This window comes from Vipera ursinii (genome assembly GCF_947247035.1).
Source record: "Vipera ursinii genome assembly, chromosome: 1".
Taxonomy (NCBI): Eukaryota; Metazoa; Chordata; class Lepidosauria; order Squamata; family Viperidae; genus Vipera; species Vipera ursinii.
The window spans coordinates 10006768-10024001 of record NC_139512.1 but is presented as its reverse complement, the minus strand read 5'-3'; positions in this window follow the sequence as shown (position 1 = coordinate 10024001).

Sequence of the window (17234 nt, the reverse complement as noted above, 5' to 3'; positions counted from 1 at the left end):
TGTTCCAATATCTGAACATTCCCACAAAGAAGAGGAAGTCAAGCTATTCTCCAAAGCATCCGAAGGCAGGACAAGAAAGAACAAATGGAAACTAATCAAGGAGAGAAGCAACCTAGAACTAAGGAGAAATTTCCTGACAGAACAATTAATCAGTGGAATGAGTTGCCTCCAGAAGTTGTGGGTGCTTCAACTCTGGAGGTTTTAAGAAGAGATTGGACAACCATTTGTCTGAAACGGCATTGGGGTTGGACTAGAAGATCTCCAAAGTCCCTTCCAACTGTTACTCTGTTATTCTAATTAGCATCATTTCACTTATCTATGATAAAGCAAGCATGCTCAGTAGATTTATATAGATAGAACATATAACATTTCATAGCATCCCAATATTCTTGATATGAACTTGTTCTTGCTCATCCTTATATTAAATAGGTGTGGTTTTCACATTAAAATGAGGCATAATGAGTCCCTCGGGAGAAGGGCGGTATATAAATTTAATAAATAATAATAAAAATAATAATAATAATGAGTTTGAACGTTACTAAAGTTCAAATACATGTATAGTCTTCGTCCTTAGCCTATTGCAGACATGTCAACCTCGCGACATTATTATTATTATTATTATTATTATTATTATTATTATTATTATTATTATTATTATTATTATTATTATTATTAATTTTATTTGTATACTGCCCTTCTCCCGAAGGATTCAGGGCGGTGAATATATATTTTTTAATATACATATTAAAAAAACAAGATACAAAAATTAAAAACGATTAAACAAAATGCCCACGAATAAGTTAAAACACATTAAAAAGTAGGTTAAAACAGATTAGTAAAACCCAACCCCATCCCATCAGGCCAGGCCAGCTTGTTCGAAAAGGTAGGTTTTGAGATTGCGCGCAAAGGAGCGAGGTCAGGCGCCATCCAGAGCTCGACCGGAAGATGGTTCCATAAATCCGGCATGCCCACAGAGAACGCCCTCCCCCTGGGGGCCACCAGTCGGCATTCTTTGACCGGTGGCACCCTGAGGAGGCCCTCTCTGTGGGAGCGTACTGGGCGGAGGGAAGTTGACGCTGGCCGCAGGTGCTCCCCAAGGTACTCCGGACCCATGCCATGTAGGGCCTTGAACACCATTACCAGTACCTTGAATCTCACTCGGAAGACAACTGGAAGCCAATGCAGCTCGCGGAGCAGAGGTGTAACATGGGAGTGTCGGGAAACTCCCAACACAACTCTTGCGGCTGCATTCTGTACCGGTTGGAGCCTCCGAGTGGTCTTCAAAGGTAGCCCCATGTAGAGAGCGTTGCAGTAGTCCAGACGAGAGGTCACGAGGGCGTGAGTGACCGTACATCACGTGACATCATGCGACGTATCAGAGCTTTTTCCCCATTGCCTGCAATGGGGTGGGTGCAGTTTCCTCATGACACATCCGGCCCATGGGCCGGCAGTTTGACACCCCTGGCCTATTGGAACCAGAGTAACAGAATAAGTTGGAAGGGACCTTGGAGGTCTTCTAGTCCAACCCCCTGCTCAAGCAGGAAACCCTATATCGCAAGGGTCTTCAAACTTGGCCCTTTTATGGCTTGTGGACTTCAACTCCCACAACGCTGGCTGAGGAATTCTGGGAGTTGATGTCCACAAGTCATAAAAGGGCCAGGTTTGAAGACCCCTGCTTTATCCATTCAAACAAATGGTTGACCAGTCTCTGCACTTAAGTAAATCATGAGGTCATTAAATGAATCTGGTTTCCCCCACTGACTTTGTTGTCAGAAGCCAGCATGGTTGCAAATGGCATTCACATAATCTCAGGATGCTGCAAAGGTCCTAGATACACACTCCTTGCCAGGCGCCCAACCTTTATCTTGTGACCACGGTGATGCTTCAGTGGTTTTGAGAACTGGTTGTAAGTCACTTTTTTCAATGTCATAACTTCAAACAGTCACTAAACAAATGATTGTAAGTCAAGAACTACCTGTAGTTGGACAAAGTTCAACAACTAACCAGTGGAACAACCTGCCTCCAGAAGTGGTGAATGCTCCAACACTGGAAGTTTTTAAGAAGAGACTGGACAGCCATTTGTCTGAAATGGTATAGGGTTTCCTACCTTAGCAGGGGGTTGGACTATATGACCTCCAAGGTCCCTTCCAACTTATTATTATTATTATTAATGAGATCATCCAAAAGAAAGTTTTTACATAAAAGGCAAATAGGATGCAATGAATGGATGTATTGGAAGCCAAGTTGGTCATGGCATGTAGATCATCTGTGGTACATTTAATTGATTTTTCTCAATTAGCCTTGGTGGAGCAGTGGGCTAATGCCTCCTTAAGTAACACCAGCTGCTTGCAATTATTGCAGGTTCGCATCCCACCAGGCTCAAGGTTGACTCAGCCTTCCATCCTTCTGAGGTAGGTAAAATGAGGACCCAGATTGTTGGGGGCAATTAAGCTGACTTTGTAATAATGCCGCTTGGGTATGTGTGTGAAAGCCCTAATAAGCAGGCATATACATAGAATGAAGGCGATTGCTAAGCACACTTGATTTGTGCTTAGATTGTAAGCCGCCCTGAGTCTTCGGAGAAGGGCGGGATATAAATGGGATTAAAATAAATAAAAAATAAAAAATGTTGGCAATTTTACTATGCATGGACTTCAACTCCCAGAATTCCCCAACCACCAGGTGTGGACTTCTGAATTCTGGGAGTTGAAGTCCACAGATTTAAAAGTTGCCAAAATTGAGAAGGGTGCACGTCAAACTCGCGACGTCACATGACATCGCATGACATATCGGAGCTTTTCCCCCATTGCCGGCAACGGGGCCGGCAATGGGGTAGGCGTGGTTTCCTTGTGACACGTCCGGCCCATGGGCCGGCAGTTTGACACCAGACTACATTATTGTCTTTTCCCTCAACTTTTCCCTTTAATGTCTTTGATTTTATTACTTTTTGTGCTTTCTCTCCAATGCTGCTTACTCCAAAATGGAAGAACACAATGGGGATTCACACATGCTGGGGGGGAAAAATCCGTGTAGGGCAGGGGTCTTCAAACATGGCCCTTTTATGACTTGTGGACTTCAACTCCCAGAATTCCTCAGCCAGCATGCCTGGCTGAGGAATTCTGGCAGTTGAAGTCCACAAGTCATAAAAGGGCCACGTTTGAAGACCCCGATGTAGGAGAAAGAAGAACTGGAAACCCAAATAAGTTCTCGATACCCAATCTCATCTGAATTCCACAAAAAATTGGAGAAAGAGGGACAGAGGGTTAATAGGTTGGATAATTTTAATTTTTTTTAATTGCAATTGGGATTTTCTATTTAATTCTTAACTTTTGTATATTGTATTTTTATTGCATTTTATTGCCCTGTACACCGCCCTGAGTCCTTCGGGAGAAGGGCGGTATAGAAATTAAATTAATAATAATAATAATAATAATAATAAGAAGAAGAAGAAGAAGAAGAAGAAGAAGAAGAAGAAGAAGAAGAAGAAGAAGAAGAAGAAGAAGGAGAAGAAGGAGAAGAAGGAGAAAGATAAAAGATTGGCTGAGAGAGCCAGCTCGTGGCAAGTGGGCGGAGACATGAGTGTGACGAGATGGCTGATTGGCTTGAAAAGTGAGATTAGGCGTGTCTTAGCCTTGAAACAGATTAGAAAGTGGAGAACGATTGTGATGAGCGGATCTGCCGAGGTGGGCGGGGAAAGGAAAAAAAATAATCCAGATTTGATTGGATGATAGCGGTCATAGGCGGAGCGGAGGAGGGGCGGGCGGAATCCGAATGTTCAAAGAAAACAAAGGCGGGCTCAGTTTGTTTGACACATGTGGGCTGGGCGGGGTCTGTGCATGTGCAGCCTCTGAACGACACCGTCCTGTTTGTCTGCTCGCGCGCATGCGCGAGCCTCCCCCTCAGTCATCTGTTAACATGGGGCTGCCTGAGGCGAAGAGAAAAAGGCGGGAATGGGTAGCTCGACCCTGGAATTGAGCGGTTCGCCCGGTGGGCCCGGGGAGCAGCAATTCTCCTCAGGTCCCCCTCAAAAACCCGGAGGAAACCGTCCACCCTTGATGAGAGGGCAAGCAGTGGTCGCCTCTTGAGCCTGGATCCTGGAAATCCACTTCCCATGTTCACCCAAACCACCACATAGGATGGGTTCATATTATAATATTTTTATCATTTGTAATAGCAACAGCAGTACCTGGAGACAGCGGAAACACTGGAGAAAATCACAAAACGCACAAGACCTGAAAATGGGACAGCTATGGCAAAAGAATGCCTGGGGCGCAATCCCAAAACATCTGGAGCGCTGTTTGAATAACATCAGCATTGACAAATTCCCCATCAGTCAATTGCAAAAGGCAACTTGACATGGAATAAATAGCTTATGTCCTGCAAGGTATCTTTTAACACCATTAAATAAATAACGTCTGCCTATCCCAGTTCCTTGGGAAGGGCTCAGTAGGCAGACAGAAATAACAAATGTCTAAATATCTGACTGGCTGCAATGAGCCATGATATATAATAATTATACTACTCTATGCAGCTTCCTTTAACCCCGATCAACGTGAGCGCTTTACAATTGTTAAAAACATACAAAAACAAATACAAAAGCAGCAGAAGACAACAACAATGGCAAAAATAAGTAAATGCAGGAGAGGAACAGAAAAGGAAGAGAGCATCAATCATCCTGTCCCAAAATAATAATAATAATAATAATAATAATAATAATAATAATAAGAAGAAGAAGAAGAAGAAGAAGAAGAAGAAGAAGAAGAAGAAGAAGAAGAAGAAGAAGAAGAAGAAGAAGAAGAAGAAGAAGAAGAAGAAGAAGAAGAAGAAGAAGAAGAAGAAGAAGTTGGAAGGGACCTTGGAGGTCATCTAGTCCAACCCCCTGCTCAGGCAGGAAACCCTATACCATTTCAGACAAATGGCCGTCCAGTCTCTTCTTACAAACTTCCAGTGTTGGAGCCTTCACCACTTCTGGAGGCAGGTTGTTCCACTGGTTAGTTGTTCTAACTGTCAGGAAGTTTCTCCTTAGTTCCAGGTTGCTTCTCTCCTTGATTAGTTTCCATCCAGTCTGGGAGAGAGTGGGGGTGGGAAGAGCCTGGACTTTAAAATTCTTCAGTGAAGATGAAGCCTTAACCTGGTTAAGCATCTGGGCAAAGGAGGCTGTGTGCTGGGTGTTTAAAGTGTCTTACGAATCCAGCCGGTGAGACTTCTGCAGAGACAACCCTCCCCAAATCTCTTGTGTGGTTCTGTTGTCGCTCTTCTGCCATTACAAGTGCTTTCAAGCGGAACGGGAGCAGTGGCTCCATGTAAAATTATGGGGGGTTAGATGCCCGCAATTCGATATTGCTCCCAAATGCACAATCTTTGCTTGGGTGGCAATCTCGTCTGCAGCCCTGGGAGAAAGTGGAAGCTCCTTTTTAGCAATGCAGGACCTACATACCAAGCTCAGTGGCAGTAGAGAAACACACAAACTCTTACGTGGAAGCGTGTGCCAGCATACAAGGATTATGTCCTTGCTTCTTGACGTTGGTGCATACAAGTGTGTAGTATTTGATAGATTTTTAGAGAGCCACTTTGGTCTAGTGATTAAGACACCAGTCTTAGAAAGCGGGAGACTTGAGTTCAAGTCCCACCTTAGGGCGTGAAAGCCAACTGGGTGGCTGTGGGGTAATCACCAGGAGACTGTGAGTTCTAGTCCCACTTTAGGCATGAAAGCTGACTAGGTGACTTTGGGCCTGTCTTTCTCAGCCCGGCCCACCTCACAGGGTTATTGTGGGGGGAAATAGAAGGATAGTGTGTTCACCGCTTGAGTTATGTGTGAAAATAATAAAGATGAGATATAAATAAAAGTATATACAGTTCACTTTCAATGGGCGCTGAACTTACAGGTATATAGGTATATCCCTTCATCCAACACAGTACAAAGAATTCTTGAAGTTGAAATCCATACATTTTCACGCTGCCAAGTCTTCTCAAGTGGGCAAAAGTCCCTGGGTTCAATTCCTAGTAGAGGGCTTGAATTCCTAAAATAACATTGGCCAACAAATCTCAGTAAGGATGAAAGTGGCAAAGTACAGGTAGTTCTTGACTTAGAAGAGTTCGTTTAGTGACCCTTCAAAGATCTCTGGAGGGCTCGGGACAGGGGGCATTCCTCTGTCCTAGTCCTATTAGACCTCTCGGCGGCTTTCGATACCATCGACCATGGTATCTTGCTGCGGCGTCTCAGGGGATTGGGAGTGGGAGGCACAGTTTTACGGTGGTTCTCCTCCTATCTCTTGGGACGTTCGCAGTCGGTGTTGGCAGGGGGGCAGAGGTCGACCGCGAGGTCTCTCATTTGTGGAGTTCCTCAGGGGTCGGTCCTCTCGCCTCTCCTGTTCAACATCTACATGAAGCCGCTGGGTGAGATCATTCGTGGCTTTGGAGTTGGGTATCATCAGTACGCTGATGATACCCAACTTTTCTTTTCGACCCCAAACCACCCCAGTGATGCCCTCGACGTGATGTCCCGTTGCCTGGAGGCGGTTCGGGTCTGGATGGGGAGGAACAGACTCCAGCTCAACCCCGACAAGACTGAGTGGCTTTGCATATCTTCATCCCGGGTTTATTCGGACATTCCACCTCTAACTATGGGGGGTGAATTATTACCCCCCGTAGATAGGGCTCGCAACTTGGGGGTCCTCCTAGATTCACGGCTCACCTTGGAAGATCATATAGGAGCCGTGACTAGGGGGGCCTTTGCACAGGTTCGCCTGGTGCGTCAGTTGCGGCCCTATCTTAGCCGGGATGATCTGTACACGGTCACTCATGCGCTCGTGTCCTCTCGTCTGGACTACTGCAACGCTCTCTACATGGGGCTGCCCTTGAGGACCACTCGGAAGCTCCAACTGGTACAGAATGCAGCCGCGAGAGTGGTGTTGGGAGTCTCCCGATACTCCCACGTTACACCTCTGCTCCGTGAGCTGCATTGGTTGCCAGTTGTCTTCCGGGTGAGATTCAAGGTACTGGTAACGGTATTCAAAGCACTCCATGGCATGGGGCCGGAGTACCTCAGGGAACATCTGCTGCCGGCATCAAGCTCCCTGCGCCCTGTGCGTTCCCACAGAGAGGGCCTCCTCAGGGTGCCACCGATCAGAGAATGTCGATTGGTGGCCCCCAGGGGGAGATCCTTCTCTGTGGGCGCTCCGGAGCTGTGGAATCAGCTACCGGTAGAGCTCCGGACGGCGCCCGATCTTCGCTCCTTTCGCCGCGATCTCAAGACATTTTTGTTTGTACAAGCCGGCCTAGCCTGAGGGGGAGTGTTGGGGTTGTTTTATCTTTTGTTTTTTAATTTTTCTGGGGGTTTTTAGCGTTGTATTTATATTGTTTTTAACTAGGGCAATTATTTAATCTGTTTTTAATGTTTGTATCGGTTATTTTATTCTGCCCTGTGAACCGCCCTGAGTCCTCAGGGAGAAGGGCGGTATATAAATGTTATTAAATTAAATTAAATTAAATTACAAGGGAACTGAAAAAATTGATTTACGACCATTTTTCACACAACTGTTGAAGCAACTCCATAGTCACATGATCAAAATTCAGACTTGGCAACTGACTTATATTTGACAGTTGTGTCCTCGGGTCATGTGATCACCTTTAGCAACCTGACAAGCAAGGTCAATGGGGAAGCCAGATTCACGCAACATCCATGTTACCAACTTAACAATTGCCATGATTCGCTTAACATCTGAGGCAAGAATGGTTGCAAAATGGGGCAAAGCCCATTTAACAAATGGCTCGCTTAGGAAAGAGAAATTTTGGGCTCAGTTGTGGTTGTAAATCGAGGACTGCCTGTACTTCCTCCTGGTTGTGAACATAATATAGTAGGAAAAGTACCCTTTGTGAATTGGGGAATAAGTTTATTTGGTGCACGACAGTCCTTGCCTGGGTGTGGAAGGATACTTTTTAATGTATGCTTGAGTGGGGCTTTCAAATTTAGGAATATTGAGCCTCAGTAAGGACAGTCATAGTCCCACAAGATAGAAGGTAGATAATTCCTCCCCCATTCCCCAACTTTTTCATTTTGAGAAGTTCTGGAGCAGTAGAAAGAAAGCTCATAAAATCAAGTCACTCGTGTGATTGATCCATTTTACAACTATTCTGACTTATGGCTCTATTACGGTCATTTGCCTAGAACCATCTGTACTGTAATAATTTAAAATCTTAGGGCTACTGTGAGTTGCCTAAACCTATACTCCTGGACGTGGTCACGTCCACCTCTTCAATATAGATTGCCTTTATGCAGAACAGAGAAACATTCTCTTCACTACCTTGTGAATTAAGGTTTTGGATTTTTTCCAAGGTTCACTCACATCAGCTCTTACATACATTAAGCTGTGCATCTGTGATTGTCTGAGTTGTAGTGATGCTCTTTATTGTTTTCATCTTGTGTGTTTTAGCTGCTTCCATTTCCAGTACTCTGATACTCCTTGATAACCACTTTCAGCTAGCTGGGTAAAGAGGGTGTGTGTGTGTGTGTGTGTGTGTGTGTGTGTGTGTGTGTGTTTGATGGCTGGAACTCCTCTGACAAAAGCTTGAAAAGTGAAATTATATATTTTGAGCAGTTAAATTCATCAATTCTGGGTCACATCTGTTCTCTTTTCACTAATGCAGAGTACATAACATTAAGTGAGAATGCAAAAAACTGTATTAAAAGCTAAAGAGTTATAAAACCAGGCCTTTATAAAAACATACATTTATAGTTTATTGTAGAGCTGTCTTTTGATTGAAACTGGGCATATGTCAGGTCAATGGATCTACTAGCTTGACTCTTGTGTGACAGACACAGGCTGGGTTCATACATTATGCTGAACCAGAGCACTGCAGGCATCCTCTCTACATGTGCTAAAAATGTCACTTTTTCCTGTGGGCCACACATAACTATATAATTAGCTCTGTGGTTCTCAGATGCTGAAAATGTAACATTTGAAAGCACCATCCCTGCTAATGGAAGAAAACCTGAAGTAGCCCATAATTATAAGTTGGGGTTTCTTTTGTATTATTACAGGTAACCCACAAGTTATGGCCGTGCATTCAGCAACTGTTCAAAGTTAACAACAGCACCGTAAGAAGTCACTTACACCAGGTCCTTCAAGTTCTAGCCATTGCAGTATCCCTGTGTCAGGTGAACAAAGTTTGGGGCCTCGCCAACCAACTAGCAAATACTACCAGGGGCAGTATCCCACAGTCACATGATCACCATTTGTGACCCTCTCTGCCAGTTTCACAAAGGTAAAGTCAATGGGGAAGTGTCAGAATCCATTTATATCACATTTCATAAATGTACAGGTAGAACAATGTGCTTATTCTGGGGATTCTGCCATCTCTCCGAAGGGGGGGGGGAGAGGACAGATCTGGATTGCATCTTCATTTACAACAAAAGGAAGCAATAACCATAAAACCAAGGAGAGTTCCCTTTCCCATGGAAGGGCCTGACATCTGACCAAATGGATGAGGGGAGGGGCTGAAATGGGAATGCTTTATATAGGGTTGAAATGTAACTTTGTTAGATTCCGTCTTGTATTGCCACAATAGATTCCATCCTAGTAAACATTTTCCTTTTGGACTAAACTTGCATCCAAGAGTTCTTATTTCCTAAGATGTGGATTGAGGTGGGTCCTGACAGGAAGCCTGCAAGAAGGTTGAAAGTTGTTTTGGTAAGTTTTTTTTCCCCTCCCCTCTTCCTGCACTCTCACACGTTGCATTCTTCTTCCCCCATCCTCCCTGCGATCACATAAACCCCGCCCCTTCCCTGGTTTTCTTGAACTCACCCCAGTCATACAAAGTTTGGTGTGGCCTGCCCTAGGCCTCCAAGGCCTGCCACAAAACTCTGTGGCACCCTCCCCCTCCACTTCTTCCACTTTCCACTTAACAATCCAGGTGCCTTGGGTTACAGTGACAACTGGGACTCCCTGGATTGCTGTCACTAAGCAGTACAATCATATAGCATCGGCCAGCGATGGCGAACCCTTTAGAGACCGAGTGCCCAAACTGCAATCCAAAAACCCACTTATGTATTGTCGGGTGCTGGGTGGGCGTGGCCCATTGGGTGGGCATGGCGGCGGTGATAACGGCAGATTGGGTGGGACTAAAAAGTTCAATCAATCAATTCCAACTTTGCGAGATCTTTTTTTCTCCCGCGAGAAGTTGAAATTGATTTGATTGATTGAACCTTTTTTTTTTTGCACATGGCGGTGGAGGCCTAAAGCGAAAAGGTTTTATAAAACCCAGCTGAAGACCTAGGGCTGGGGCGATGGCGCGCGTGCCCACAGAGAGGGCTCTGCGTGCCGCCTGTGGCACACATGCCATAGGTCAGGGGTGTCAAACTCAATTTCATTGAGGGCCGCATCAGCATTGTGGTTGCCCTAAGTGGGCCAGGTGGGCATGGCCAGGGTGGGTGTGGCCTACTGGGTGGGTGTGGCTAGAGTGCGTATGGCCTACTGGCTGGGTGTGGCCAGCTCTACATCATTCGCATCAAGGGTGCCTATGGGGGCCTGGGCAGGAGTGGGACGGATCTGAGGGTCTCTGGCAGAAGGAGGGTCTCTGGGCCAGGGCCAAGGCAGTGGGAGCCGTTCCCTCCCTGTTTCCAGGATGGCTTCGTGGGCCGCATAAAACCACTTCGCGGGCCGGATCCGGCCCCCGGGCCTTGTGTTTGACATGTCTGCCATAGGTGTTCTGTACTAGCCTACTACCGGCCCTGCAGAAAAGGCAGGGACAACCCCTTTACAAAACGGCAAGAGGCTGGAACTAAGCCTGCCAAATTTATTAACATAAAACAGAGCAAACACGAACCATGAAACAGGAGCTATTCAAACGGTTGCCTTCAGCAAACCAGCCCTCCCACGCATTCCCCTTTTAAACAGTTCAAGGCGTGGCTTCTCTCTGCCTCCTTCCGAGGTGCCCCATTGCCTTCCTCTGTTTACTCCTGATTGACTGCCTCCTGCATCGGGCATCCTTGAACAGGGCCAGCTGTGGGTCATCTTCATCCACGCTGTCAGGCTCACACAGCTGGGTCTGCGTAGTAACCAGATGGGAGAGGCCTGGCTGAGAGCTCTGCGGAGCCTCAAGGCTATCCTCAGCAAGCTCTCCAACACCCCCCTCCTCCTCCTCTGAATCGTCTGACCCAACTGCCGAACCCACAGGCTGACCCTGAATCACAACAATAGGTTCGCCACCACGGACATAGGCTTTACGACTGCATTGCTTAGTGACAGCAATCTGGGTCTCAATTGCAATCGTAACGCGAGGACTGTATGTTGCACATCAGCATTTTTGCTCTTCGGTACATCATTCAACAGTTGGGAACTGTTTCTCTCAAAAGGGATAGCATGATAGTCAGCTTGGTTTATTTGCTCATTTATGCATTTATTGAAGCATTTTTGCTCTCTAGAGTTCTAGACAGCTTGGTATATTTTGTCAACCAGCCATTAGTAATGGTGTTCAAAGCCCTACATGGCAGGGGTCCTGAGTACCTTAGGGAACACCTGCTGCCGGCGTCTACTTCCCTCCGCCCTGTGCATTCCCACAGAGAGGGCCTCCTCAGGGTGCCACCGGTCAGAGAATGTCGATTGGTGGCCCCCAGGGGGAGATCCTTCTCTGTGGGCGCCCCGTAGCTATGGAACCAGTTACCGGTTGGGCTCCGGACGGCGCCCGATCTTCGCTCCTTTCGCCACAATCTAAAAACATACTTGTTCGAGCAAGCCGGCCTGGCCTGAGGGGGGATTGGTGGGGTTTTTATTATTTTTATTGGGGTTTTAGTATGTATTAACTGTATTTTTTAATTGGGCATGTATTTAATTACTTTTTATCTTTTGTAATTTCTGTGTTTTATTCTTGCCCTGTACACCGCCCTGAGTCCTTCGGGAGAAGGGCGGTATAGAAATATTAATAAATTAAATTAAATTAAATTATGTCCTGTAAACCAGAGCTCATACCTTCTGTGAATCCAGCCATTTGACTGATTCAGTAAATCTAGCCATGTATGTATGAAATTTACATGCCACCTTTCTCACTCTGCAAAGTGTGACTCAAGTATGTTATGTGAACTAAGCTTTAGAATTAAGGAAGCATAACTGAAGATTTCTTTTAACTTCAGTACAAAACAGAGCAGACCATTTTATTTAACTCATTTTAATTTATTAGCCACCATCCATCTCCAATGGACTCCTTCTTCCAAATAAGAATCTCCCCCTTATCACCCCAGATTTTTCTCTTTTCAGAAGAGAATTCAATTGGATTGGAACATTGTCGGTTTGTCACTCCTTATTTTAATACTGTGTTCACTTGCGGTTTGTAAGTAATGCATTAAAATATATATTTACTGGCTTATGTAGGATAAAGATGGAGTTGGTGGTTCCATTATACATAATGCAGTAGTGTTGATATTTCTTTTGGCTAGCAGGTTGCTCACCATCATGATGCTAACAGAATTTTTTTTTTCCTTGGTCCAACCGAAGTTATAAAAAGAAGTTGGATGGACAGACTTTATTTGGGGGGAGTGGTGTATACTTATTGAGCCTTGGTGGAGCAGTGGGCTAATGCCTCCTTAAGTAACACCAGCTGCCTGCAATTAGTGCAGGTTCGCATCCCACCAGGCTCAAGGTTGACTCAGCCTTCCATCCTTCTGAGGTAGGTAAAATGAGGACCCAGATTGTTGGGGGCAATTAAGCTGACTTTGTAAAAATGCCGCTTGGGGTGTGTGTGAAAGCCCTAATAAGCAGGCATATACATAGAATGAAGGCTACTGCTAAGCTTGTAAGCCACCCTGAGTCTTCGGAGAAGGGCGGGATATAAATATAATAAAAAAAAATATATACCTTTGAATCAGTCTTCATTCCTGGCAAGTTATTGCACATCTCTCCAGTTTTCTTGGCAAGATTTGGGGAGTGGCTCGTGATTGCCTGTTTCTAGGGCGGAGAGAGAGAGGGACTAGCCCAAAATCTTCCATTTGATTTCATGTCTAAGGCAGGACTAGAATTTGCAGGGTCCTAGTCTCTAGCTTGATATCTTAACCGTTGCATCATTGGCTCTCCTGTTGATGCCTTTGAGTCAATGTTGACTCCTGGCAACTGCTTGGAATAGTCCCTGCAGTTTTCCTGCAAGTTTTTTTTTTTTCAGAAGTGGTTTGCCATTGCTTGCTTCCTAATGTAGGATTGAGGGAGAGTGACTGGCCTTAGCTCACCCAGCTTGCTTCGTGCCTAAGGCGGGACTAGAATTCACATTCCCATGGTTTCTAGATAAGATAACCTGTATTGTCATTTTTTTTTTACTGTGGGCACAACGGCACACATCAAAAATGAAATTTAGTTGCCCGCTGTCAGGTTTCTGACGTATGGGCTTTTCAAGTGACTCTGAGGCACTGTTTACCTTAAAAGTCCTTTATTCAGCCTAATACACCGGCAAATGCTTGCTCGAAGGAAGCTGGAATCTGAAATCTCCGCCCCTTGCACAATATATTAAAATGCAATTCTCCACCTTTCTAATTTTGTCATTAATCATATTCTCCAATTAATTTAAAGAATCAGTTTCCCTTCGGTTAGAAAACCCACCAAGGTCTTATCTTCTTTAGTTAGAGGTGGCCTTGAAGGTACAATCCTCCTGTTCCCCCCTCCCAACCTTAAACTCAATCTCTTAAAACAATACACAAGTTTAACATATGAAATGGTTACTTCTGCATCTCTTGTCAAGCAATAAATTAGGGCAGATATGATATTGTTGCCATTATGTAAACATGGTGGGACGAAACCCACAAATGGAACACACAGCTAGAGGGATTTAAATTATTTAAAAGAAACAGACTAAACAAAAGAGGAGGTGGAGTTGCTCTATATATAAGAAATAACTTTATCTCTACAGAAATAGAGCACAACAATGATGAAAACTGTAAACTTGAATGCATTTGGGCCAATATAAAAGGGGGGAAAATGACATTGCCATAGGTGTATACTATAGGCCGCCCAACCAAGCAGAGGAAATAGATGAACTTTTTGCTAGTGAGCTAACTAAAATATGTAGGAAGCACATCACAATAGTAATGGGGGACTTTAATTGTCCTGATATCAACTGGGAGACAAACTCTGCACCAAGTGGAAGATCAAACAGATTCCTGACAAACCTAGCAGACAACTTTCTCTCCCAAAAAGCAGAGAAGGGAACTAGGGGATTAGATTAGCCATATTGGATTTAATTCTCACTAACAGAGATGAAATGATAGAAAGTGTCGAAGCCACAGGAACCTTGGGGGGAAGTGATCATGCAATATTGGAATTCAATATTGGAAGCACAAGCAATAGAACACAGCCAAACTAGAGTCTTGGGCTTTAAAAGAGCTAATTTCAATAAACTTAGAGAGACCTTGGGAAGAATTCCATGGATGAGAATCCTAAAGGGGAAAACAACTCAAGAAGCTTGGGAAATTTTGAAAAGTGAGATAATAAAGGCCCAGTCTAGCACAATACCAACAAAGAAGAAAAACAACAGCTCTCAACAGAAACCAGCATGGCTGCATAAAGAACTCTCTGATAAATTGAAAGATAAAAAGGACAAGTATAAGAAGTGGAAAGAGGGGCACATAACTAAGGCAGAATATCAGCAAACAGCCCGTGCCTGCAAAGATGAAGTGAGGGAAGCTAAGGCTCAAAATGAACTAAGACTTGCGACCAAAAAAAAGCTTCTTTCAACATATAAAAAACAACAAAAAGTTAAGGAAATGATTGGTCCATTAGTGGGGGAAAGTGGGAAGAAGGTGACAAGCAACAGGGAGAAAGCAGAACAATTTAATTCGTTTTTTGCATCTGTCTTTACACAAAGGGAAAAAACAGTCCAATCTACCAAAACCAGTGCCATAAAAAACAGAATAGAAACGCAAGTTAAGATAGGCAAGAAAATGGTAAGTGAGCACCTGTCCAGCCTAGACGAGTTCAAATCACCAGGACCAGATGGATTACACCCCAAAGTTCTCAAGGAACCGGCAGACGTGATCTCAGAACCACTGAACTATATTTTTCAAAGATCCTGGAGCATTGGGGAACTACCAGAGGACTGGAAGAGAGCTGATGTAGTTCCCATCTTCAAAAAAAGGGAAAAAATAGATCCAGGAAACTACAGACCTATCAGCCTGACCTCAATACCTGGGAAGATTCTGGAAAAGATAATCAAACAACAAATCAACGAGCACCTAGAGGCAAACAAAATCATTACTAAAAGCCAACATGGGTTTGTCAAAAACAGATCATGCCAGACAAGTCTTATTGCATTCTTTGACCAAGAGACAAAATTAGTGGACCAGAGGAATGATGTAGATATAATTTTTTTTACCCCATTTATATCCCGCCCTTCTCCGAAGACTCAGGGCGGCTTACAATCTAAGAAGCACAAATCAATGTGCTTAGCAATAGCCTTCATTCTATGTATATGCCTGCTTATTAGGGCTTTCCCCCCCGCCAAGTGGCATTTTTACAAAGTCAGCTTATTGCCCCCAACAATTTACTTGGACTTCAGTAAGGCATTTGATAAAGTAGATCACAACCTACTACTTGATAAGATAGAAAAATGTGGGTTAGATAGCATCACCACCAGATGGATTCGTAGCTGGCTGACAGGCCGTACTCAGCGTGTGGTCCTCAATGGAACTGCATCTACATGGAGGGAAGTGTGTAGTGGGGTGCCCCAGGGCTCTGTTCTGGGCCCAGTGCTCTTCAACATCTTCATCAACGATTTGGATGAGGGGATAGATGGGGAACTCATCAAATTTGCAGACGACACCAAGCTGGCAGGAATAGCCAATACTCCAGAAGATAGGCTTAAAATACAGGAGGATCTGGACAGACTCGAACACTGGGCGCTATCTAACAAAATGAAATTCAATGGTGAAAAAAGTAAGGTTTACATTTGGGCAGGAAAAATCAAATGCACAGGTATAGTATAGGTGGTACCTTGCTCAATAGTAGTAACTGTGAGAGGGATCTCGGAGTCCTAGTAGACAATCACTTAAATAGGAGCCAGCCGTGTGCTGCAGCTGCCAAAAAAGCCAACACAGTGCTAGGCTGCATTAACAGAGGAATAGAATCAAGATCACGTGAAGTACTAATACCACTTTACAATGCTTTGGTAAGGCCACACCTGGAATACTGCATCCAGTTTTGGTCACCACGATGTAAAAAATGTTGAGACTCTAGAAAGGGTACAGAGAAGAGCAACAAAGATGATTGGGGGACTGGAGGCTAAAACATATAGGGAACGGTTGCTGGAATTGGGTATGTGTAGTTTAACAAAGAGAAGGGTGAGGGGAGACATGATAGCAATGTTCCAGTATCTGAGGGGCTGCCACAAAGAAGAGGGAGTCAAGCTATTCTCCAAAGTGCCTGAAGGCAGGACAAGAAGCAATGGATGGAAACTAGTCAAGGAGAGAAGCAACCTAGAACTAAGGAGAAACTTCCTGACAGTGGGAACAACTAACCAGTGGAACAACCTGCCTCTAGAAGCTGTGAATGCTCCAACTCTGGAAGTTTTTAAGAAGAGACTGGACATCCATTTGCCTGAAATGGTATAGGGTTTCCTGCCTGAGCAGAGGGTTGGACTAAATGACCTCCAAGGTCCCTTCCAACTTATTATTATTAATAACATTCGATGTTAGCAGCATTGACACCTGCTCTCAAAGTGAAACACATACATGACACACACCTAACCATACTATATACACATATGTATAGACCCACACCCCTACATATACATAACAAATAAATATTAAATATTAAATACTGCCCATCTTAAATATATAACGGAAGGAGGAAGCCTGAGAGTTCACAAGATTAATGCTGTATGGAATGAAACTATGGTTGAATCTGGATGTTCTATGGATACCACGAAGCCCCCTCCTCCCAGAAGGTAACAAGGAAAACAATCTTGCGGGCCCTGTGCCATGTCCTGGATAGGAGGGAGGGAACTGCCAATGACCTTTTCGGCCATCCTCACCACTCTCTGCACTGCCTTCCTGTCTGAAGCAGGGATGTTTCCCAACTACTCTGATGCTGTATGACAGGATGCTCTCGATCGTTCCCCTGTAGAAAGTGGTTAGGAAAGGGGAATGAAGATGTGCTTTTCTCATGCAACGCAGAAAATGCAGGTGTTGCTGTGCCCGCTTCACCAGTGTCTCGCTGTTGAGCCAGCCTACTTGTTAGCTGCACACCAAGGAATTTGATGCT